The sequence below is a fragment of the Hordeum vulgare genome, chromosome 5H (genome assembly GCF_904849725.1).
Source record: "Hordeum vulgare subsp. vulgare chromosome 5H, MorexV3_pseudomolecules_assembly, whole genome shotgun sequence".
In the NCBI taxonomy this organism is placed as follows: Eukaryota; Viridiplantae; Streptophyta; class Magnoliopsida; order Poales; family Poaceae; genus Hordeum; species Hordeum vulgare.
In genome coordinates this window covers 139,250,104-139,274,715 of record NC_058522.1, presented here as the reverse complement: position 1 = coordinate 139,274,715, position 24,612 = coordinate 139,250,104, and the positions used below count along the sequence as shown (strand labels likewise).

The 24,612-nt window shown below is 47.3% G+C and overlaps 1 pseudogene; it reads left to right on the top strand.

The window, feature by feature from the left end:
- Positions 1 to 4,031: 4,031 nt before the first annotated feature.
- Positions 4,032 to 22,489, top strand: LOC123400094 (annotated as a pseudogene).
- The last annotated feature ends 2,123 nt before the right edge of the window (positions 22,490 to 24,612 follow it).

The window sequence follows — 24,612 nt, the reverse complement described above, 5'->3', positions numbered from 1 at the left end:
ACCCGTCAAAGTGTTCTTCCAACTTCCTCACTTCTTCTACGTAAGACTCCATCAACGGACTCTGATAATCCTTGTTGACCTATTTCACCACAACTTAGGAGTCTCCTCTGATGATCAGCTTCTTGATCCCCAACTCCACCGCGATTTTGAGTCCCGCAAGGAGCCCTTCATATTCGGCGGTGTTGTTGGTAGCTTCTTCCTGAGGAAAATGCATCTGGACCATGTACTTGAGGTGCTCTCCGATGGGGGCGACGAGGAGCGCACCTGCCTCGGCACCCTGGAGTGAGAAGGCACCATCAAAGTACATGACCCATTCCTTGGGTGTTTCCCTATCGGGGAGAATGGTTTCTTAGATTTCATCGTCTGGTGTGGGCGTCCATTCAGCGATGAACTCCTCCAGTGCTCTACTCAGGATGGTGGAAGTGCTTTCGTACTTCAACCCAAAACTTGACAGCTCAAGTGCCCAGTCGACTATTCTGCCTTGGCTTCGGGGTTCCTCAGGATGCGCTATAGTGGGAACCGGGTAACAACCATGATCTCATGGGCTTGGAAGTAGTGGCGCAACTTCCTTGAGGCCCATGATGAGGCCAAAGATCAGCTTTTGCACTCCAGGGTATCTTGATCTAGCCCCATGTAACAGGGAACTGACAAAGTACACTGGCCGCTACACCACCTTCTTCCCCAACTCCTTGGAGCTCTCCTTGCTAACTTACAGGGTTTCTTATGAGTCTGTGTTGGGCATTGCCGCGTATATTTTTGCTTCATCCCCGACAGCGTCTACCACGACGGTTGCATCCTCATTTATCTCCCACTGCGCCACCAAGGCCGTGCTAACAACTTGATTCATTGTCGCCAGGTATAGCAGCAACGACTCTTGTGGCTTGGGAGCAACCAATGTGGGAGCGGAAGAGAGGTATGTTTTCAGATCTTGCAGTGTCGCGTCTGCTTTCGGGGTCCACTTCATCGGGGCAGCCTTCTTCAGGATTTTGAAGAATGGCAAGGCCCGTTCGGCGGATTTGGAAATGAATCTGCTCAATGTGGCAACGCACCCGATCAGGTGTCTCACGTCCTTGACTGTCTTGGGCGCTTGTATCTACTCGATAGCTTTGATCTTGTCGGGATTGGCTTCAATTCCTCACTGAGACGCGAAGAACCCAAGTAGCTTTCTCGGACAGAACACCGAACACACACTTCTCGGGGTTGAGCTTTAGATTGATCCTATGTAGGTTCACAAAGGTCTCTTCCAGGTCTTGGACAAGGCTGGCTTCATCTCTGGTCTTGACCACCATGTCATCCATGTAAGTTTCCACATTTCTGTGCAGCTCGGGTCCGAATCCAATTTGGACGGCCCTGGCAAAGGTAGAACCAGTGCTCTTTAACCCGAAGGGCATTCGTATGAAATAGTATGTGCCGCATGAAGTTATGAACGAGGTCGTTTCCTCATCCTCTTTGGCCATGAAAATCTGATGATATTCGGAATACGTGTCCAGGAAGGAAAGCCGATCACATCCGGAAGTGGCATCAACTACCTGACCAATGCGCGTCAAGGGGAATGGGCCCTTCAGGCATGCTTTGTTTAAATCCGTGAAATCAATGCAAAGCCTCCATTTCCCATTAGCCTTGCGTACCACTACCGGGTTAGCTAACCACGTCAGATGCAGTACTCCTCGGACCAAACCAGTTGCTTCCAACTTCTTGATTTCTTCGGCGGTAAACTGTTGCCTCTCCAAGGCATGTTTTCTGACCTTTTGCTTGACGGGTCTCGCGCGAGGGCGGACAACAAGGTGGTGCTCAATCACCTCTCTGGGAACACTGGGTATGTCAGAAGGTTGCCAGGCAAACACATCGACATTGCCTGTAGAAAGGCAACGAGCGCGCTTTCCTATTTATCACTAAGGGTGGCGTGGATGGTGAATGTACCATCAGATCCATCCTCCCTTCCCGGGACCTTCTTCGTTGTAGGGTAGGAGGCCTTGGACTTACTGCTAGTGGAACTCTCCACAAGGTCATCGATGGGCACAGCGCACTCCGCGGAAGCACGCTTCCCGGAGTCCTTGTCGGTGTTTCCTCTAGACTTCTTCTCCTTCTTCTGGCTTGTGGTAGGAGTTGATTCTTGTGCGGCTTCAGCTGCCACCACGTCTCGATACATCTGATCTATGCAAATGACAATGTCCTTCTTGTCGGACGGGATGGAGATTACTCCCACGGGCCCTGGCATCTTCAGAACATTGTAAGCATAGTGGGATGCTGCCATGAATTTTGCCAAGGCCGGGTGACCAAGGATTCCATTGTATGGTAGGGAGAGCTCGGCCACATCGAATACGACCTTTTAGGTCCGGTAGTTGAGCTCTCCGCCGAATGTAACATATAAGGTTATCTTTCCCTTTGGTTGGCTTCTGCCGGGGTTGATACCTTGGAATGAACCCGTCGGCTTGAGCTCACTGTCACGGATCTGCAACCTCTTGACAACCTCGGGAGAAATCAGGTTCATCCCTGCCCCGCCGTCAACTAACATCTTACTGACCTTGAGGTTGCAGACTGTTGGAGAAACCATGAGGTCATGAAGCTCAAATAGGCATTTATCAAAATTAGGACCGGTCGGCTTCATTTTGTGAAAAGCAATGTATGTGTGGACAATGATATCAAGATTTTTCAAGGAATAATCTGGATATCATTTCTATAAGTCTTTCCACAAGGTATGAGCACACTCAAAGTTTTGCAACTGATTAAGCACATTTCTTGGTAAACCTCTAATGATTAGATTGAGAGTGTTTAGGTTACCAAGCATATCAACTTCATCATCATGAGAAGGATGTATGGGATCAATGGGAGGCGCATAGGGATATTCAACATACTTTCGCAAATGGAACTCATCAAATATATCAAGCATTTCATTTTTCCATTATTTAGTACACATATAGTCCTATTTATGAACCTATTTTCCTTTTTTTGTGATGTTTTTCATTTTTGTGAACTTCTTTCAAATAACGAACTTTTTCAAGTTTTGGACTTTTTTCAATTCATTGATGTTTTTCATGTTCATGGACTTTTTAAAATCAATGAACATTTTTCATAGCCGCAAACTTTTTTTCAAAATATGTGAACTTTTTTCATTTATAAACTGCTATAAAAATTTGTTTTCTAAATTCATGATTTTTTCAAATTTCACGAACTTTTTCAAATTTAACGAACTTTTTCTTAAATTCGTAATATTTTATATCTTTTTATTTATTTTATCAAATTCATAATTTTTCCGAACTTCACGAAATAATACAATATATACTATAGCTAGGCTCTCCTCTCGTGCAATTCCAGTGGTAAGCGATGGACCCCTCCTCGTTGACACGTGTTTGCCCATTTTTCTTTTTTCCTTTGTTTTTATTATTTCATCTGACTCGGAGATATTACCGTTAGAGGCCATCAAAATATTTCGAGCTGGGCCTCATTATCCACCGTCAATCTTTTGTTCTTTCCTTATTCTTCTAGAGAGGGAGAGAGACAGAGACGTACAGAGAAAAAAGGGAGCACGCCATCCGCCGCCGCCTTCCGGTACATCCCTCGCAGGCGAGCATCACCCGTTAGTCGCCGACGTCCCTCGCTGTCCGTCGTCGACTCACCACCTCTCGGCTGCCCCCCGTCATCTATTGGTCTCCTCGGCCCCGACGGCGATGTGGTGTGTCGCTGCTTTCCTGGAGATGGCCGAGAGGCGACAGTCACCGGAAGTCGGACCGTACATGGAAGCAGCTGCCCTACCGGCGGTGTGAGCACCCACGAGGTCTGCGTCTTAGGGCCCCATCCGTTGTGCTGCGCCAGTGGCCGTCTCGCGCGAAACCCGTCAAGTCTTGTGCAGGGGTCGCCCCCGGCGTCCACATACAAGAACACATCATACAGGTCTACGGTAATGGGCTAATGGCAGACTTGAAGTCCAGCAGGATCCGTTTCCAAAGCCTATTGTGGCGATGCATCCGGAGGGTTTCTTCCATGGCGCTCGAGCACACACAACGAGTGGCAGCTTAGGTGTGGCGAACAAGCCGAGTTGAGGACTTGAGGTGCGTGAAGTTTTTCTGTGGCTTTATTTGTGTTCATCTCATGCCCCCCCCCCCTGCTCTTTGGTATAATGCTGAAAATCAGTGCACTCTAATTTAACTTACCAACATGTATGCTATTTCAAAACTAGATGATTATATGTGTACGCTTGTGTTTTAGTTTTGTAATAACAATATATATGACAAGGCAATGGACTATACCAGGTCGTCTGAGATGTCTATGATATGTATATATCTGCAAAGATAAAAGCGCGTAAGCTCTTCTTTTGCACGCAACTTACCGGGGCAAGATCCGCTGTTTTTTGCTTTGCACTTAGTTTTTAAATTCCTCTTTTTTGGCACACTAGGCTGTATGCATCCACTCTTTTGTGAACCTCAGCTTAGTTTTACAGGTCTCAAATCATGAAAGGCTCAGTGAGACAGCATGTAGAAGTCCGTAACTTAATATGGGCTAAAGGGAACTCAGGAGGTACAAAATAACTTGGCTAATTTTCCTTGCTACATTTTGGGCATGTCTATAGTTATTGGATTAGCTTATATGTTTTTATAAGCATTAGGTTGGACCTGGCTCACTGTTTTCCGTCTGTTCACATATTTTAGTCTGACAAAACAACATAGATGCAATAATGATCAATAGGCTTTTCCTAATTGAACTTTCTTTCTTCCTTGGACTTCATTTGCTGTTCTCAAGTCCATGTGGTAGGTATATATAATGTGGATTTTTGGAATCTATGTCAGGAGTGCATGGCTTTAGTATTGAAATATAGCTTTAGAGGTAACTTCACCATTCACTTGATATGTTAGCTCTTCTCCCTAAAAATAATATTTTTTGGATGGATGGATCTTCTAATCTCATGATCCCTTTACCATCTTTGTTTTTATTGACATGCAATTTACCTTAAAAAATACTTTCTGATATATGCTGGTCACAATATATCTTCTTTTATGATATTGTGAATGAATTGGTCGTGTGAAATTAAACTTGAGAAAACAATGTTAGTTCAACAAATATGTAGTGTGGGGTTTTTGGACCAGTGACAGGGCGACATGGTTGCTTCTTGGCTATTCATTTTTCAGACTTTGAGATACATACTCATAGGCACTTCTTTATCTCACACAGTTAACATTTTGTAAATAATGAAGGCATGAGAAATATTAATTTAGTGAAGGAACTACCTTTCTTTTTGGCGATTACTCGGCCCTTAATTTTTTTATCTCATTAGTGACAAGTAGTGAAGAAATATCATGTGAGTGTGCAGTTCATCATCTCCTTTTTCTCTCTCCAGCCGCCAAGTGGGCCTTAGCTGTTGAGTACTGCTATGCCATTGCGATCCATGCGATTTAGCGATATGTTTAGGAAGCAATGGAAGAAAATAGCCCGCCTAAGCGAAGCTTAACCGTACTAGGATCTAGGCAACAAGAAAACGCACAGCAATTCCTTTATCCTCGCTAGGAAGTTTAGATCTCCATATAATGAGCTCCAATATTATCACGGACTTATAAGGATGGCTAGTAGAGTTTGTTAATGATTCTGGCAAATATATCTTGTGTAGATGATCAATAGTATTCATAGTTTGATTCTGCTATATCATGTAACATTTTATTCAATGTCTTGTGGAACTGGCCCCTGTCTGCTAGATGCGACAAATGACAATAGTTTCTGTGGTTCCTTTTTAACATGCAAAAAAGGGTAACATACTGCATTGATGATTGTCTATCGGCATAGGGCCAAATATTTGATTATGTCATGTAGTACATAAATGATGTGATTTCCAGTAATATTTTCAGTCAGCTCTGAACGTTATTAGTTTATTACTTATGTACTGACATTATTGTCCTATTTTATGTTGTCCACATGAAGCTTGTTCTTCTCACTCAACAGATCTGCAACTATCAGTAATATAATGAGTTGTTGTTTTGTTTTCACGCCATGGTTCTTCCATCCCACCCTTATCTTCTCAAGGAAACACACATCAGTATTCTTCTTATGGTGATTGATACCAGAGTGGTAGTACAACAAAAAAGATTGATATCCCAAATGGAAGGTATGCTACTTGGGAGTTTACTCGTTTGGTTTCTGCGTTCTTGCAGTTGATACAAGGTTGCATGAAGTCTAGTTTTTTTGCTCTGCTAACTGATAATGTTCGTAACTTCTTTTAGGTTGGTGTTATCATTGGAAAAGCTGGAGAAACTATAAAGCATATCCAACTTCAGTCAGGCTGCGTACGGTATCCGGGTATTCGCACGTTATCGAGAGTATTTTACAGGCCCGGTAAAAGAATCCCTGAAATTCCCCACAGCCCGTTCGTTACCCCGGCCCATCCCCAAATTTACACGCCTGAAACCCTCAATACCCGTGTAAGAGCAGACGCGAGGGGCAGCTCGCGAATTTCCTCCCTCCGTGACGGCGCCGCGCCCTCTGCCGTCTGCCCCCTCCACCGTCGCCCCTTCGCCCCTCTCCACCTTCCGCTCTCCGACATCCGTCGTCCGCCCTCCGCTCTCCGTTGTCGGCCCTCCGCTCTCCATCGTCGGCCCTCCACCCTCCGTCCGCTGTTCGTCGGCTCCGTCCAGGCCTCCTCAACCCCTGCCAGACGATCTGTCGGTCCTGCCTCCTCAGCCCCTGCCGCCTCCGACGCCAGAACTCATTGCTCCGGTAACCTGGCGTCTTCGCCGGTAAGGGCTAGTTCCATCTCATCCCTCCCCTCTCCTCCCCCTTTTCTAGGGTTTCACTCGTTGCTCTAACCATTGGCGTGCTAGCATTCTTGCTATTGTAGATGCGATTTGTTTACTAGTCAGCTTACAAGATTACAAGACTTAGTCTGCAGCTTGTAGTCATGCTCCTGTAACATGCCGTGTTCCTGTAACATGCTCGTGTTCCTGTAACATACTTGGTGCTATGAAGATGCGATTTGCCCGGGCAGTCATGCTCCTGTAACATGCTCGTGTTTATCAAATGGAAGTATACAATATAGCTCATTTGCAATGTTGTTTGATTTAATAACAAGTATACAATGTCCCATCTCAGTAGTTAAATTGTTGTTGACTGAAAAACTGCTGCTTATCTCACTAGTAAACTGCTGCTGTTTGCTGATGAGTGTGTGTCTAGTTGGTCTAGTTGCTCAACTTTGATTTGCTGATGAGTGTGTGTCTCGTTTGAACTAGCTGCATCAGCAAGCTCAGATAAGTTGTAACCACAGAAGTAGTTCCTTCATATATTAATTGGCACTTTATGCTAGATCTCTTTCCACAAGCTTACATAACAACTTCTGAGTTCCGAGTAGAGGTTTCGCTGTCTTGTTTGACAAGAAGTTATATGTTGGCTTATGATTAAAGCAAGAAGCTTTTGGGACTTCCTAAGTTGTTTTGTCGTTGTGGGATAGGAAGCTGGCTTTGGACTCACCACACCAATTTCACTCATACATTCAGTTGACAACACATATGTTGATTGACTAAAAAGAATGGTCAAATTTATCTTACCACATCATTTTCATTATGTATAAGTAGCCGCTGTTATCATTCAAATAAAATTATGAATGGTTGGTTGGCACATTTTTAAATACACGAGAGGGATATTTGCTTACTAGACAAGGATATACAGTTACCTTCTGTTATTTGACCTGCGATCATCAATCTTTTACCCACTGATGTGCTAGTTGGTTCGTGCTTTAGGTCTGTGCTAGCAGGTTGATGGTTGTCCTTTTTTTTCTCAGCTTTGAGTTGGGAAATGTGGAAAGTTGGCATTTCCATACAGTTACTTATGCATGACGATGGGAAGAAACATATTTGATAATGATTTCCATACAATTACTTATGCGTGCTGGAACAAATATTATTATTCTATTATGTTCAGAAATTTGTCGCTCTATAATATGTAAGCAATTAGCATTGTAGATGCCCTTAGAGATTTATTTGAAGTACTAAAAAACAATATTATTTGATATAAACCAACACACTGTATATTTCATTATTACTAGAACAGGTGGATGTCGTCGATGAAGGCGAAAGATGGCCCGGAGCGGATGCACATGATAGTGCCAGCCATGGCGACGTCATCCGCGACATCCTCAGTGTCGCGGCGGGACAAGGCGTCGGCGACCGTGTTGAGACGGCCGGGGCGGTACTCGACGGTGAAGTCGAAGCCGAAGAGCTTGCTGATCCACTGGTGCTGTGGAACTGTGGAGAGGCGCTGGTCCAGCAAGAACTTGAGGCTGTAGTGGTCCGTGCGCACACGGAATGACCGGCCCCAAAGATAAGGCCGCCAGTGGCGCATCGCCTGAACCAGCCCAATAAGCTCGCGCTCGTAGGCTGCGAGCTTGTGATGGCGAGCGGCGAAGGGGCGGCTGAAGAAGGCGAGCGGTCCTTCGCCCTGGTGGAGGACGGCGCCGAAGACGATGCCAGAGGCGTCGCAGTCCACCACAAACGGCATATCAAAGTCCGGCATCTGGAGGACGGGTCCCATCATGAGCGCCCGCTGGAGAGCCTCGAATGCCGTAGTCGCCTCCTCGTCCCAGGAGAAGGTGTCGCGTCGAAGGAGACGCGTCAGTGGCGCGACGATGAGGCCGAAGTCCCGGATGTACTTCCGGTAGTAGCCGGCGAGGCCCAAGAAGCCGCGGAGCGCCCGCGGTGACCGCGGGGTCGGCCACGCGGCGACGGCGGCGACCTTGTCCGTGTCCATCGCTACCCCGTCCGCCGAGATGACGTGCCCCAGGTACGTGACGGAGGTCGTGCCGAATGAGCACTTCGAGCGCTTGAGGTGAAGACGATGCGCTCGAAGCTCGTTGAAGATGATGGCCACGTGCTGTAGGTGCTCCGCCCAAGATGCACTGTAGATAAGAATGTCATCAAAGAAAACAAGCACAAAGCGGCGCAAGTATGGGCTGAGCACGTCGTTCATCAGGGCCTGGAAGGTCGCCGACGCGTTGGAGAGGCCGAACGGCATAACCAGGAACTCGAAGTGGCCATGGTGAGTGTGGAACGCCGTCTTCTCGATGTCGTCAGGGTGCATGCGCAACTGATGGTAGCCCGAGTGAAGGTCGAGCTTGGTGAAGAAGCGCGCTCCGTGTAGCTCGTCCAAGAGCTCATCCACGACGGGGATGGGGAACTTGTCCTTGGACGTCAGGGCGTTGAGGGCGCGGTAGTCGATGCAGAAGCGCCATGTGCCGTCGGGCTTGCGCAGCGGGCGCTCGAGCTGTTGGCGGCGAGCTCCGTCACCACGCGGATGCGCCTCCTCCCCTGCGCGGTAGGGCGGCGACCTCCTCCGTTACAACTATCGATATCGAGCGGCCGGTAACCTGCCGTGGATCCACCTCGACTCCTCTGTTAGAGTTATAATACAACTCATGTACCCTTTTGTATTTATCCCAATATATAAGGGGTTTTCCTGCATATAGTCCATAACCTGTACATGTATATATATCGGCCTATGGCCTCATGGGAATACAAGTTGCTTATTCCTAACATGGTATTAGAGCCCTAGGTTTTCTTTCGCACGCGCAACTCGTGCTTGTTCCTCTTTCCATCACGGCCGCCGGCCTCTCTTTCCGTCACAGCTGCCGGCCGCTCGTCCCTGATCCAATCCCGCCGGCTCCATCTCCCGCAGGATCCCGTCACTCCCGTGATCCAGCCGCCCCCGTCGAAGCTACTGGATCTCGAAGCCCCGGCCCGCCCCGATCCCAGCGGCTCCAGGCGAAGTCACGACTGGAGGCCGCCGACTCCTCCCGACGCGACCCGCCACGATCCCGTTGCGGTGCTGGATCTCGAAGCCTCGGCCTGTCCCGATCCCAGCGGTTCCAGGCTGTTAGAGGCACCGGCGGTTTCCACCAGCAGAGGCGGCCGCGTCCCATCTCCTCAGATCGCGCCGCCCCTGGCCCTCGACTCCATCCGCACCAGATCGCTTCTCAGGCTCTCCCAGCTCGAGGCGGCTCCCCCATCGCCAGATCGAGTCCTGTTGTTTGACGCGTTTCGTTGACTAAAAAAAAAAAATGTCTGTTGCATCCGGCTACGTTGCTGTTCCTCGTTGTCCAGTGATCTTTGATGGCACTAACTACACCGAGTTCACTGGCTTCATGCGCATTCACATGCGTGGCATCCGCCTATGGGGTTTTCTTTCCGGCGAGGTCTCTTGTCCTGGTGCTCATGCTCAGAATGGCGTGGCTGAGCGCAAGCATCGTCATCTTCTTGAGACGGCTCGTGCATTGATGATTGCTGCCTCTCTCCCGCCGCATTTTTGGGCTGAGGCCGTCTCCACCTCCACCTATCTCATCAATTTCCAGCCTTCCGCTGCTCTACAGGGTGGTGTTCCTTTCGAGTGTCTTTTTGATCGGTCTCCCGATTATTCGACGCTTTGCTTGTTTGGTTGTGTTTGCTATGTTCTTCTTGCCCCCCGCGAACGCACCAAACTGACCGCTCAGTCTGTTGAGTGTGTCTTCTTAGGCTATAGTGATGAGCATAAGGGCTATCGTTGTTGGGATCCTATCGGTCGTCGGATACGTATCTCTCGGGATGTGACTTTTGATGAGTCTCGTCCCTTCTACCCACGCTCATCTTCCTCGACTTTTTCAGTAGAGGATATCTCTTTTCTCACTTTTCCTGACACGCCTATCACACTCGTCGAGCCTTTGCCTACTCATTCTGCTCCCTCTGCTTCTCCACCTCCAGTCGATTTGTCGCCACCATCTTCCACGGTCTCCTCGTCTAGCATGTCACCGGATTCTACACCTTCATCTCCGGTGACTTCTTCGTCGCCACTCTCCGATTCTACTTTAGCGATTCCTCCTTCCATTGTTCCATCTTTTCCTCAGTGTTACACTCGTCGTTCACGTTCTGTGGATGCTTCTCTGGATGTGCCGTCATCCTCGTCTCAGCCTACTTATGGCTTGCGTTCTCGTCCTCGTCCGCCTGTTGATCGCTTAGGCTTTTCCACCGCTGGCGCTGCTGTTCTTGAGCCGACTACTTATCATCAGGCTGTTGTTCATCCTGAATGGCAGTTTGCGATGGCTGAGGAGATTGCTGCTCTTGAACGCACAGGTACGTGGGATCTTGTTTCCCTTCCTCCTGGAGTCCGTCCCATCACTTGTAAGTGGGTCTACAAGGTAAAGACTCGCTCCGATGGTTCTCTTGAGCGTCACAAAGCTCGTCTTGTGGCTCGTGGTTTTCAGCAGGAGCATGGTCGTGATTATGACGAGACTTTTGCTCCTGTGGCTCATATGACCACTGTTCGTACACTTCTTGCCGTGGCCTCTACACGCCACTGGTCTATCTCTCAGCTTGATGTTAAGAATGCTTTTCTTAATGGTGAGCTGCGTGAGGAGGTGTACATGCAGCCTCCACCTGGGTATTCTATTCCTGATGGCATGGTATGCCGTCTTCGTCGCTCTCTCTATGGCCTTAAGCAAGCCCCCCGAGCCTTGTTTGAGCGTTTTGCCTCTGTGGTGACTGCCGTTGGTTTTTCACCCAGTGTTCATGATCCAGCATTATTTATTCACCTTTCTCCTCGTGGTCGGACTCTCCTTCTTCTTTATGTTGATGACATGGTCATCACTGGGGATGACCCTGAGTATATTGCCTTTGTCAAGGCTCGTCTTAGTGAGCAGTTCCTTATGTCTGATCTTGGACCTCTTCGCTACTTTCTTGGGATTGAAGTCTCTTCTACCTCTGATGGCTTTTTTATATCCCAGGAAAAGTATATCCAGGATCTTCTTGCTCGTGCTGCTCTTACTGATGAGCGCATTGTTGAGACTCCTATGGAGCTCAATGTTCACCTCTCTGCTACTGATGGTGATCCCCTGCCTGACCCGACACGCTATCGTCATCTTGTTGGCAGTCTTGTTTATCTAGCTGTCACTCGTCCGGATATTTCTTATCCGGTTCATATTCTGAGTCAGTTTGTCTCTACTCCCACATCGGTTCACTATAGTCATCTCCTCCGTGTTCTCCGCTATCTTCGGGGCACAATCTCTCATCGTTTATTCTTTCCTCGCTCCAGTTCTTTACAGCTTCAGGCCTATTCGGATGCTACGTGGGCTAGTGATCCTTCAGATCGCCGTTCACTTTCTGCTTACTGTGTTCTTCTTGGTGGTTCTCTCATTGCCTGGAAGACGAAGAAACAGATTGCAGTTTCCCGTTCGAGTGCAGAGGCTGAGTTGCGAGCGATGGCTCTTTTGACGGCAGAGGTGACTTGGTTACGGTGGTTACTTCAGGATTTTGGTGTTTCTGTCACTACACCGACTCTGCTCTTATCTGACAGTACAGGTGCTATTAGCACTGCGCGCGATCCTGTGAAGCATGAGCTCACCAAGCATATTGGTGTTGATGCTTTCTATGTGCGCGCTGCTGTGCAGGATCAGGTTGTTGCTCTTCAGTATGTGCCTTCCGAGTTACAGTTGGCGGATTTCCTGACGAAGGCCCAGACTAGAGCACAACATGGCTTTTATCTCTCCAAACTCAGTGTTGTTCATCCACCATGAGTTTGAGGGGGGGTGTTAGAGTTATAATACAACTCATGTACCCTTTTGTATTTATCCCAATATATAAGGGGTTTTCCTGCATATAGTCCATAACCTGTACATGTATATATATCGGCCTATGGCCTCATGGGAATACAAGTTGCTTATTCCTAACATCCTCCATACCTCACCACTGCCGCATCAACACCAATATGCGGCGAAAATCTTACCATTGTGGCGGAAAGAGGAAAGGGCTGGAGGAGGAGGACGAACAGATGGGTGGGGAAAATGGAGTTTCGGAAGGAAAAAATCCCAAGGAAAACGACAAACCCTTCCGTTTGGGTAACTGCTGTATCACGTCGCGCCTGTTTGTCTCGTACAGATCCTACGGCACTGGCGCGGCCGCTCGGAGTAGAAGGATCGCGCACGCGCACTCCTTAGGACTTGGAAAAAATAAATCAAAAAGGAGAACCGCCACACATGTCCACTGGTCCACGTCACCGGTAGGCAATTTTGGCTTTCTGAGTTTCTTCAGCAATGTTAGACGCATGGTTAAGCATGTGATTTTGGTTCTGGCTAGCTTAATCACCCGTCATGTGTGATGATGCACAACGCCCAATGGAGTGCCTCTACTTGTCAATATGCTTTTTGGAAGTTAATTTTGCACGCGCCCCTAATTTATTGCTTGATGTGATCAATTAGTTTTTGTTGTATGCTGCTTTTGATGAATGCATCAGCTTTAAACTTGGATTGACTTTTTTTTTTTGAGAAAACGCAAAAGCCTTGCGTTTCTTTGCATTGAAAAGGGGGGGGGGGGGTAGTACAGCCTCCGAAGAGGAAGTTACAACACGGTTACATGTAGGTCTAGTGGATTGGGGGCAAAGCTACCCTAAGCCCTTTGTCCCCAGCCCGAGCCCAGCACCTAACCTCATCTTGAATCCTATCTAAGAGCTCGTTCAGCGACGGAGGTATGTGATCGAACACACACGCGTTCCTATGCTTCCATATCATCCAGGGGACCAGCAGCGCGACAGAACGCAGTGTCTTGCGGAGCGGTGGGGGGGTGGCGTCTCGCGCCCTACTCCACCAGTCCTGGATGGAAGCGTCGTGCATCGGCAGAGGGGCCGGGAGGTGCAGCCAGGACAGCGTCTCATGCCATGCCTGCCGCGCGAAGGAGCAGGAGATCAGCAGGTGCCGGATAGTCTCGGGCTCCTGGTCGCATGGGAGGCAGCGAGTGTGGTGAGGGAGCCCTCGGCGCGCAAGCCTGGCTGCGGTCCAACAGCGGTCCAGATCCGCAAGCCAGTGGAAGAGCTTGACTTTCGGGGGAGCCCAACCTTTCCAAATGAGCTGCCAAGAGTGGCATGTTAATGATCCATGGAAGGTTGCCCTGTAGCAAGACCTCGCCGAGTAGATGCCGTTGGCCGTCCACTTCCAGATGAGCTTGTCCGGCTTCGAGGACAGATTGATCCGAGCGACGAGCTGCCATGTCCTCAAGTATTGGCCTATCTCCTGCAGGCCCACCACACCTCTGATGTCACGGGCCCAGGCATTGCCGGCGATGCCTTCCGCCACCGTCCTCACTTTTCTTCTGTTCTTGGGGATGCATAGGTATAGGGGTGGCGCAAGCTCGCGAATTGACTGCCCATGCAGCCATCGGTCCTCCCAGAACAGAGCGGTGAGGCCATCACCTACTAGCATGAGGGTGGATGCATGGAATAGGCCGCGCTCCTCAGGGGAGAATTGTAGGTCAAGGCCTTGCCATGCACGGTCGGCATCCGTCCTCGATAGCCAGAGCCAGCGGAGCCTGAGCGCTAGCCCCGTGCGCTCCAGGTCTCGAATGCCCAGCCCGCCGTAGGCGAGCGGCCGGCAGACAGTGCGCCAGTTGACGTGACAGTGCCCTCCCATTGCAGCCTCACGACCCGCCCAGAGGAAGCCGCGCTGTATCTTCTCAAGCTGTTTCAGGGTCTTCTTCGGGGGCGAGAGAGCCAGCATCTGGTGAATCGGGATCGCGTTGAGAACATATTTGACCAATGCCAGCCGTCCTGCCTTGTTCATGAGCCATGCCTTCCAGGACGGGAGGCGGCCTGCGACGGCGTCTACCAGTGGCTGCATCTGTGCCGCTGAGGGCCGGCGAGAGGAGAGCGGGATGCCCAGGTACGTGATGGGCAGCGCCGCGGGCTGGCAGCCCAGCGCCTCCAGCAGGGCGTCGGCATCCTCACCCCCATGCAGGGTCGTGGCGGAGCTCTTGCCGTAATTCACCCGCAGGCCAGATGCGGTCTCGAAGATGCCCAAGATGCTCTTCACAGCAATAACCTCCTCCATCTCGGCGTGGCAAAACATCATCACGTCGTCGGCATATAGAGAAATTGCCGGAATGCTGCGACGGGGGTGCAGGCGCCTGAGGATGCCGGTGTGGAGCGCCCTGTGCATGAGGCGGGCCAGCGCATCGGCCGCCAGGACAAAGAGCAGCGGCGATGTGGAGTCGCCCTGGCGCAGCCCGTGCCTGTGCCAGATCGGGGGGCCGGGTACTCCATTGAGCATAACTCGCGTGCTGGCCGAAGAGAGCAGGATGGACAGCCATTCCTTGATCCTGTCACCGAAGCCATATTGGCGCAGGACCTCGAAGAGGAACGGCCAGGATATGGAGTCGAAAGCCCGCGTTAGGTCGAGCTTGAGCATGATGCACGGCGCGCCCAGGTGCTGGAGCATCCGCAGAGACTGCCTGACGAGCACGAAGTTGTCGTGGAGCGTGCGTCCGGCGATGAAGGCGTTCTGGTTGCGGCTCACCAAGCTATCGAGCTTGGGGGCGATGCGCAACGACAGAACCTTGGCGAATATCTTGGCGACTATGTGGATCAGGCAAATGGATTGACTTTTGTATGAACTCGAAGTGTACTTGTCAGCTGCCTTGGAAGTTGGAACTCATCATCCTTGATTTTTTTCCTGAAGAACTAGAACTGCATACGAACTTTGAGTCTGCCTCCTCTATCATCAATTCATCATTGGTGCTGACCCAGACGATGTTGTTGCACAGGTTTGCTACCACCTCTCTGCCCCTGGTACAACGACTACGGATTACTGCTGATGGCTTGACGGACTAGGAGACGGAGGATGAGGACGGCCTGGCCCTCAGCGCAACATCATTATCATACCATGAATTACTGCTGGTTAATGTCGCTAAAATTCAGGATGAAGTCTTTTCCTATCTCTTGCCTGTCACAACACTTGTGCGTCCTCTCTGCTGTAGCTGAATATTTGCATTCCCTACTTGGTAACATTATTCCCACTTTCTAACTTTCTTTGTACTTAATTGATTAATTTTCATGGTTATTCATTTCTCTTTGTTTTTTTCCATGAGCAGAGCAACTTCCTTGTGGACGACAAAAGAAATCAGTCTTTATATTTTAAATCCATTCTTTATATCCATTCTTTATATCTGGTGCAAGGAAGCCTGCTTTCACTTGTGCAACCTGCTACTAAGAAGTTTCACTTTTTTGCTAATGCACATCAATTGGTACGGATAAAACAATGCCAACTTGCTTTACGTTGGTTTTTTACTAAACATATCCATTTCATAAAGACACCGCTCTCAAACAAATCCAAATATCTAAATTGAATGTAAATCAAGGAAATTATGTAGCTCCTTGGAACTTCTCTTTTAGTATTAAAATCTAAATCCTCGTTGCATTTGTGTAGACAATGTGTTAAGCATGGTTGTTAGCTTATTGAATCTTGAAGAAACTACATTACACTTGTATAGTAACTTTAGTACCTACATGCGCATACTCTGATATGTTAGATTTAGGAGAAAGAGTTATTTTATTCACCCACTCATCTCTCTATTTTTTTTTATAATGCTGATCTGTTTTTTCATCTTACGATCTACTCCCTCTGTAACTTTTTATAAGACGATTTTTGACACGAGGGAGTACTTTGCTGCTGTTGTGCTTTTGCTACTTTGTTTGCAGCCCTGCGGGACTGAATTTTTCGTGCTAACATGAGTCATATTAGTAGGCCGGTGGGACACAGAACTTGGAGCCCCCCTAGCAGAACAAAATTGAAATAGTCCCATCCTCCTATGCATGCTTATCTTAAAAACTTGGCCTGAATTTTTGTTCCTACCAATATCATTCCATGGCTACTATTTTGCAAACATGCTTTAGCTAATGCAATGGCATAAAGGCTCATCCGAGTCACCGCCAAATGGTCATTTTTTCAAATTCTTGCTCTGATGTTCAAAGAGAAGAGTTAGGATTGCTATGGTTTGAGTTGTAAATAATTTATGCTGTAGCCTACTACCTTTCTACTCTTGTGTACAATTTTAATTCGGTTCAACTCATTTAGCTGGACTGTAATTGAAACTGGATAAGATACGCATCGGTTTATCGAAATACACATTGGTTATCTTATGAGCGATTGTATCTATCACCAGAGTACAAGCAAATATCTTTTTCATGAAGCAAACTCATATTATATCTATCACATTTTGATATTGGAGGTCAACTTGAATAAATGGTTACTATAGTCTACACATGTCCTTAGCACTTGCATTTAATGTTCTTCCTAATTTTCCGATCACAAAAACCGAGGTGACATTGTGGTTGTAGAGATAGGAGAAAGCAATATATATTTGGACTGAGCGTAGTTTGCTTTACAATTTTATTCAAATTTATTGACCCTTTACAGTGTGTGGAGTAGTATAGCCAGTCGAGCATCAGGACATTGGTTTTTAGTTTCAAAACTTTTGTCTTCTAAGATACACAAATGCTCAGTTCAAATAGGGATCTGTTCTGAATAAAGAAGTGGGCCTTCAGAAAGCTTCTCTACTTGCTCACTGAAACTTTCATAGTTTTTCGTATGCTGAATAATTCCTTGCCATATCTTGGTAAACTGTGCTTGAATTTGTCAATCATAGTTGGCACGCGACAGCCTCACCTTTGAACTGAGAATGTTTTTTTCGAGAAAACGCAAAAAACCTTTGCGTTTCATTGCATTGAAAAAGGGGGGGGGGGAGTTATATCCTCCTAAGAGGCTAGTACATCGGTGTTACAGGAGGATCAATGGACGTCCCAGGATGAGGGCAGAGATATCCTAAGCCCTTTAGCCCCGGCTTTAGCCCAGCATCGGGATTCGTCCTTGATCTTGTCAACGAGCTCATCTAGCGACGGAGTTACATGGTCGAGAACACACGCATTTCTATGCTTCCGTATCATCCACGACACTAAGAGTGTGACTGAAAACAGCGCTTTGCGAAGCGGGGTTGGCGTGGCATCCCTCGCCCGAAGCCACCAGTCCTGGAGCGTGGCATCCTGAGCTGGCGCCGGAGCCGGCAGGCGCAGCCAGGACAGGATCTCATGCCAGGTCTGCCTCGCGAATGGGCATGTGAGCAGCAGGTGCCAGATCGTTTCCGGCTCTTGGTCGCAAAGGAGGCACCGAGGGTGGTGAGGAAGGCCATGGCGGGCGAGACGCTCTGCGGTCCAGCAGCGGTCCTAGTTGGCGAGCCAGTGAAAGAACTTTACTTTCGGCGGCGCCCAGCCCTTCCAAATCAGCTTCCACGAGTGACAGGTTATGGATCCGTGGAAGGTGGCCCGGTAGCATGACCGCGCTGTGTAGATGCCATTGGCCGTCTAGTTCCAAACGAGCTTGTCCGGCTCGGTGGACAGGGTGGTGTGCGACACAAGCAGCCATAGTCTGAGGTACTGCCCAATCACTTGTAGGCCAAGGTTTCCGTGGATATCCCGCGCCCATGCATTGCCGCCGATGCCCTCCGCCACCGTCCGCGATTTCCTTCGGTTTTTGGGGATGCACAGGTACAGCAAGGGCACGTGTTCGTGGATGGACTGACCGTGGAGCCAACGGTCCTCCCAGAATAGGGCTGTCGCTCCGTCCCCGAGCTGCATGGTAGTGGAGGCGTGGAAAAGGCCGCGCTCCTCAGGGGTAAACTACAAGTCCAGGCCTTGCCAAGCCCGGTCAGTGTCCGTCCTCGAGAGCCATAGCCACCTGAGCCTGAGGGCGAGCCCGGTGCGCTCAAGGTCGCGGACACCCAGTCAACCATACTCGATCGACCGGCAGACCCGTCGCCAGTTCACGTGACAGTGTCCTCCATGGGTAGCCTCGCGGCCAGCCCAAAGGAATCCTCGCTGAATCTTCTCGAGCTGCTTCAGGGTTTTCTTCGGGGGCGCAAGGGCGAGCAGCTGATGAATGGGGATAGCACTGAGCACCGACTTAACGAGCGCCAGCCGCCCGGCCTTGTTCATGAGCCATGCCTTCCACGACGGGAGGCGCCCAACCACTGTGTCAACAAGCGGCTGCATTTGGGCCGCGGAGAGACGGCGGGTGGTGAGCGGGATGCCAAGGTATGTGATAGGCAGGTCCGCCGCCAGGCATCCGAGAATCTCAAGCAAGTCAGCAGTCGACTCGTCACCATGCAACGCCGTGGCGGAGCTCTTGCCGTAGTTCACGTGGAGTCCGGAGGCTGCACCGAAGACCCCCAGAATGCTCTTCACAGCGAGGACCTCATCGGTCGTGGCGTGGCAGAACAACATCACATCGCCGGCATATAGCGAAATAGCTGGGATATCGCGGCGAGGGTGAAGGCACCGGAGGATGCCGGTCTACAGGGCCCGCTGCATGAGGCGGCCGAGCGTGTCGACAGCCAGGACGAAAAGCTGCGAGGATGTCGAGTCACCTTGGCGCAGCCCACGGTGGTGCCATATCGGGGGGCCGGGCACTCCGGTAAGCATGACGCAGGTGCTGGCCGACGATAGGAGGATGGCCAGCCACTCCCGAAATTTCGCTCCGAACCCATATTGGCGCAGGACCTCGAAGAGGAAGGGCCAGGATATGGAGTCAAAGGCCCGAGTGAGGTTGAGCTTGAGCATAATTCTCGGTGCGCCCAGGTGGTGAAGCAGCTTGAGGGATTGCCGGACGAGGATGAGGTTGTCGTGGAGCGTACGTCCGGCAATGAAGGCATTCTGATAGCGGCTCACCAGGCCGTCGAGCTTCGGTGCTAAGCGCAAGGACAGAACCTTCGCAAAGAGCTTAGCCACAATATGAATCAGGCAAATCGGCCGGTAGTCGCCATGAACTGAGAATGTCAATAGTGACATAGCCTGAGACCATGCAGAGTGTAGATTATGTACACTCTGCACTATATATGATTGATGAGGAGGAATGGATGGGATTTTGCATATAGATCTGTGTTTGATGCAATATGCATTTAGATGAAACCTGTGAATCTAGAATATCATGTTACTTCCTCGCGATTTTCACTGCAAAAATTACTTCTCTATGAATGTGGTTTAGCTGTGGTCAGGTCCATGTACTATGGATGCTAAATCTTGAGTTGTGATTTCAACATGTTTATTAGGCGGATGCCGCGATAGTTGCCCGTACTATGGCGGTGATCATTGATCCGTGTAACTGATACTAAGACGGTGTATGGTTCTTGAGGTGTGTCCTTTGTCCCCAGTGTAGGCTTGTAGGGACGTCCCAAACTCGCTGACAGCAATAAGGTGCTAAGTGAAGTGATTATGTTCTCTTTCAAGAGACGGGCTCCTTCTTATGTCTCTTAGTGGGCGGGTTATGTTGGATTTGGTATGCTGATCGGTGGAGATTTAGCACCTGTGTGTTTAATAGTGTGGTTGTTTTTGTCTTTCACTCCAACAACTCGTGTTGTGCCCTTTGTATCTGATTTTTTGACTGAATTTTCTAATTAATTAGAAAATCTTCCTTGCCCCTTTCAAGGTGCTATATGAAAAAAAAATAAAAAAAAAATTGAAATATATTTCAATAGTTTTATATACCTTCTAAATTACAGGGATGTTCAATCGATATTTGTATGTCTAATTTTATTTGCCCGTGGCAATGCACGGGCATTCAACTAGTCAGTCTACACACTTCAACGAGGGATCGTGCACTGTAGTAGCTGGTATTTAGGCTATTGATATTTTTGCTTACTCAGGGGATAATTCTTGATGCTTAATTTTCAGACCATTCTATCTGTTGCTAACACCACCCTCTGGGAGCAACATGTAACAAATAAGAATGTTACAGTTTATTGACTGGGCAAGAAAGTTTGTATGTGCTATGTATAGTTTGGAAAGATTATGCATATTTCACATGAATCTATTATCTTTGGTTTGTTTGTATATATTTTCTCCCTCTGTTGACTCTTCAGGTTACATGACCAAAAGCGTCCTTAACACTTTGCTTAAATATTTCCTTTGACGTTCTTCTGTTCACCTATAATATACTTTTTGGAGAGACTTGCCGAAAGAACTGCTGTTGGGTATGTTCTGTCATTTAGCAATATAAGTGGATGTTGCACAAAATTATGGATCACTTTGTCACCATCCATTATTGCTGATTTATCAACATCTACAAACTTGCAAGGCAATCTTTTATTGCTATTCAATATATACATGTGTTTATCTAGCTGCCTGATCTTCATTAGGTCCCGTAGTTCTGCACATGGTAGACGCTAGATGAGCATCACCAATGTTACTTGAGAATCTTGCTCCGTGAGTTGATCCCTCCATTTTTCTTGGTGGTTCTGAAATTACAGTATATTACATTGTTTTGTCTTTGGATATGTTTTGTCTGGTTTGCACTTGTTCTGCATGGTACATTGTATGTTGTGTTCTATACCTATTCTGATGTGAAACTATATTTTTGCAGAATCGTGCCAGAAATCCAACAGGGCTACCATCCTCTCTGCCCTCGGGCAAACTGGGCTGCGCCTGATGCACCAGCAACACAACAGCATGTTTACATGCAGCCTGGAGCTTATCCTGGTGCACCACCATAGTATGGCCAGCAACCTTATGGCACAGCAGCTCCCCTTGGCACTGGCTATGACTACTATAACCAACAGCAGCAATCCCAACAACAACAGTCTGCCACTGGAACTGTTGTGCCTGCTGGTGCTAGCAGGTACAGTTACAGCCAGCCTGCTACTCATGCTTCACAAGGGTATGGTACTCGTCCAGGTGGAGCTGGTCAAGCATCTTCAGGGCAGCAAGCTTCAACTCCAGCCACTGGAGGCTAACTGGGTTATCCTAATCAACCACCTATACTAGTGCTGCTGCATCAAGCTAAACGGCGCAAGGTTTTGCCCCTCAATATGGATACGTTGCTCCACAGACACAGCCTGGCTATGATATGCAGCCACCACCACTGGGCACGTATGGCCAGGGTGCTTATGGGTAGCCTCCGTATGCTCAGAAGCCGCCTTCATCTGCTCCGTATGGACAGGCACCGCCTACTCAGGCTGGTTATGTGCAGTATGGATACAGTCAGCCAGGCTATGGCCAGTAGCAGTCATACTGTGATTGTTATGCTACTGGTAGTTATGGGCAGCCTACAGCGTATTCTACTGAAGTTACAACAGCTGCTGCGTCCCAGGATCAATCCACCGCCGGACCTGCGCCTACCACAACAACTGCCATTCCTGCTCCTGCTAATAGCCCCCCCCCCACAACACACACACAAACAAAAGAACCCTCTCCAAATTAAGCTATCTGCTCCTGCTTCAGCTGCATTCTGGTTTCCTGGGCGCAGCCACTTGAAGTAATATCCTCTAGTTTGTCCATATAATCTTATTTGTTATTGCCTGATTGTGAACTTTATATATTGTTTGATTATCCTGGTTTTGCTGCTCATGTGTGGCTTGTGTGATCGCCCCAATGCAGGTTTAAATCGGCGCGACGTCGACCCCCTTCCCTGGTGCAGCACTAATCAGGCAGACCCGTTCTGGCCCACAATACTATTTCTCTTTTTCTAAAATCCAGGGTACTTCCAAAATTCATCTAAAATTTCCCTCTTTCCAATGATACTACTTTCGTAAATTTTCGAGCATTTTGCACATATTGTTTATTGATTGTGTGTTAATTTTATTTTTCCAATCAATAGAAATCATTATCTTTCGTAACATTGAAAGATTCAAGGACGCTCGAGGAATGACGAGAACCATTGAAGACTTTGTTGAGCAAGGCAAGCAACTTACTTTGATCATGTTGAACCCATATTTGCATTACACCTAGAATTATTTTTCATGCATAAAGTATTATTACTAGTATTTCTATGTTAAGTAAATTAGCTAGGGTTTATCTATGCCCTATGTGCTTGATATTGACACCCCTTTCACATTCTTATGCTAAGTAAATTAGCTAGGGTTTAGCTATGCTTTATGTGCTTGATATTGACACCCTCCTTTGACATTCTTAATACCCCTCCTAACCATGTAGTGGTGACAGATAAATTTGGGTCATATGTGCAAGTTTAATAGTAACGCTTAGCCATGCTAATCGCATAAATCATAAGACTTGGGAAGAATCTTTGTTACTCATAAAAGTTATACAGAAACCAAAGGGTGTCACTAATGCCCATGGGATGATTCTGAAAATAAGGTTTTACGAAATGAAGATGTAGTGGAGATTAAGTTAGGTGATTGTGATCTTGACGAGATATTCAAAGATGTTCGGTGGATTATAAAATTTATGTCTAGTAAATGAGCATGGTGGTTACTATATTGGTGAATAAATGGATCTTTAATAAACATAAAGCAATTTGGATTTAGTTAGGTAATTGTGATCTTGAACCAAATTTCATGGTGAATTACGAGATTTTGATGCATTTATTTAGTTCATTGTGATCTTGAGGAGACAGTCAAAGATGTTTAGAGGATTAATTAGTCTTGGTTAATTTAGATTTAGTTAGGTGATTGTAATATTGAACCGTATTTCGTGATGGATCATGAGATTTTTTTTTCGAGAAAACGCAAGAGATTTTGCGTTTCGTTGCATTGAAAAGATAGAGTTTGGTTACAACCCTCCTAGGAGAGCAAGTTCAGGAAGGGACATGAATATGAATTTAATGTACATCCCAGGTAGTAGGCAAGATGACTCTAAGGCTGCGTGCACCAGCGCGTGCCCATTGTTCGGCTTCGTCCTTGATCTTAGAGACCAGGACATGGACGAGGGGATTTAGTTCCGTGATTTAATCTTGAGAAGATAGTCTAAATTGTTAGGTGGATTACGAGATTTTAGATATGATATATGACCATGGTGATTATTATATTGATGGATAAATAGATCTTTAATTTTGTTTGGAACATTTTGTTTTTATTTAGGTGATTGTGATCTTACATCAAATTTCGTGATGGATTGTAAGATTTTGGTTGAATTTAGTTAGGTGATTGTGATCTTGACGAGCTAGTAAAAGACAACACACATAGCAACCCGCCACCAGGCAACGGATACACATCCGGATTTACAAGGAGCGGAGGTGGACACAAAAGTGGATGTTGAGCTCCATAGGAGTCTCAACAGTGTGCTCATCACAGCAGCATGAGTAAGAAGATCCTAGATATACTTCTCTTAGGAAATAAAGATGCCATTAGAGATAGAAGAAACCTCAATCTCCAAGAAAGTAGCGACTTCTTCAATAAACATGGAACAATTTGGATTTAGTAAGGCGATTGTGATCTTGAACAAATTGCATGATGGATTACGAGATTTTTCAATGGACTTAGGTGATTGTGATCTTGAGGAGATAGTCAAAAATGTTTGGTGGATTAATTGATCTTGAACAATATGGATTTAGTTAGGTGATTGTGATATTGAACTATTTTTTTGTGATTTATGAGATTTTAGTTGGATTTAGTTAGGTGATTGTGTCTTGAGATGATAATCAGAGATGTTTCGTGGATTATGAGATTTTAGGTGAGTAGATGAGCATGATGATTATTATATTGGTGGATAAACATATATTTAATTTAGTTTGAAACAACTTGGATTTAGTTAGGTGATTGTGATCTTTTAACCTAATTTTACGGTGGGTGTTTTGGTTGGTTTTAGTTAGGTGTTTTTGATTTCGACGAGTTAGTAAAATATGTTCGATGGATTATATGAATTTAGGTCTAATAGGTCTATTAGGTGAGCATGTTGATTATTATATTGGTAAATAAATGAATCTTTAAGAAATTTGAAACAATTTGGATTTTTTTTCAAGAAAACGCAAGAAGCCTTTGCGTTTCATTGTATTGAAAAGAACAATTTGGATTTAATTAGGCGATTGTGGCCTTGAACCAAATTTTATTGTGGATTATGAGATTTTTGATG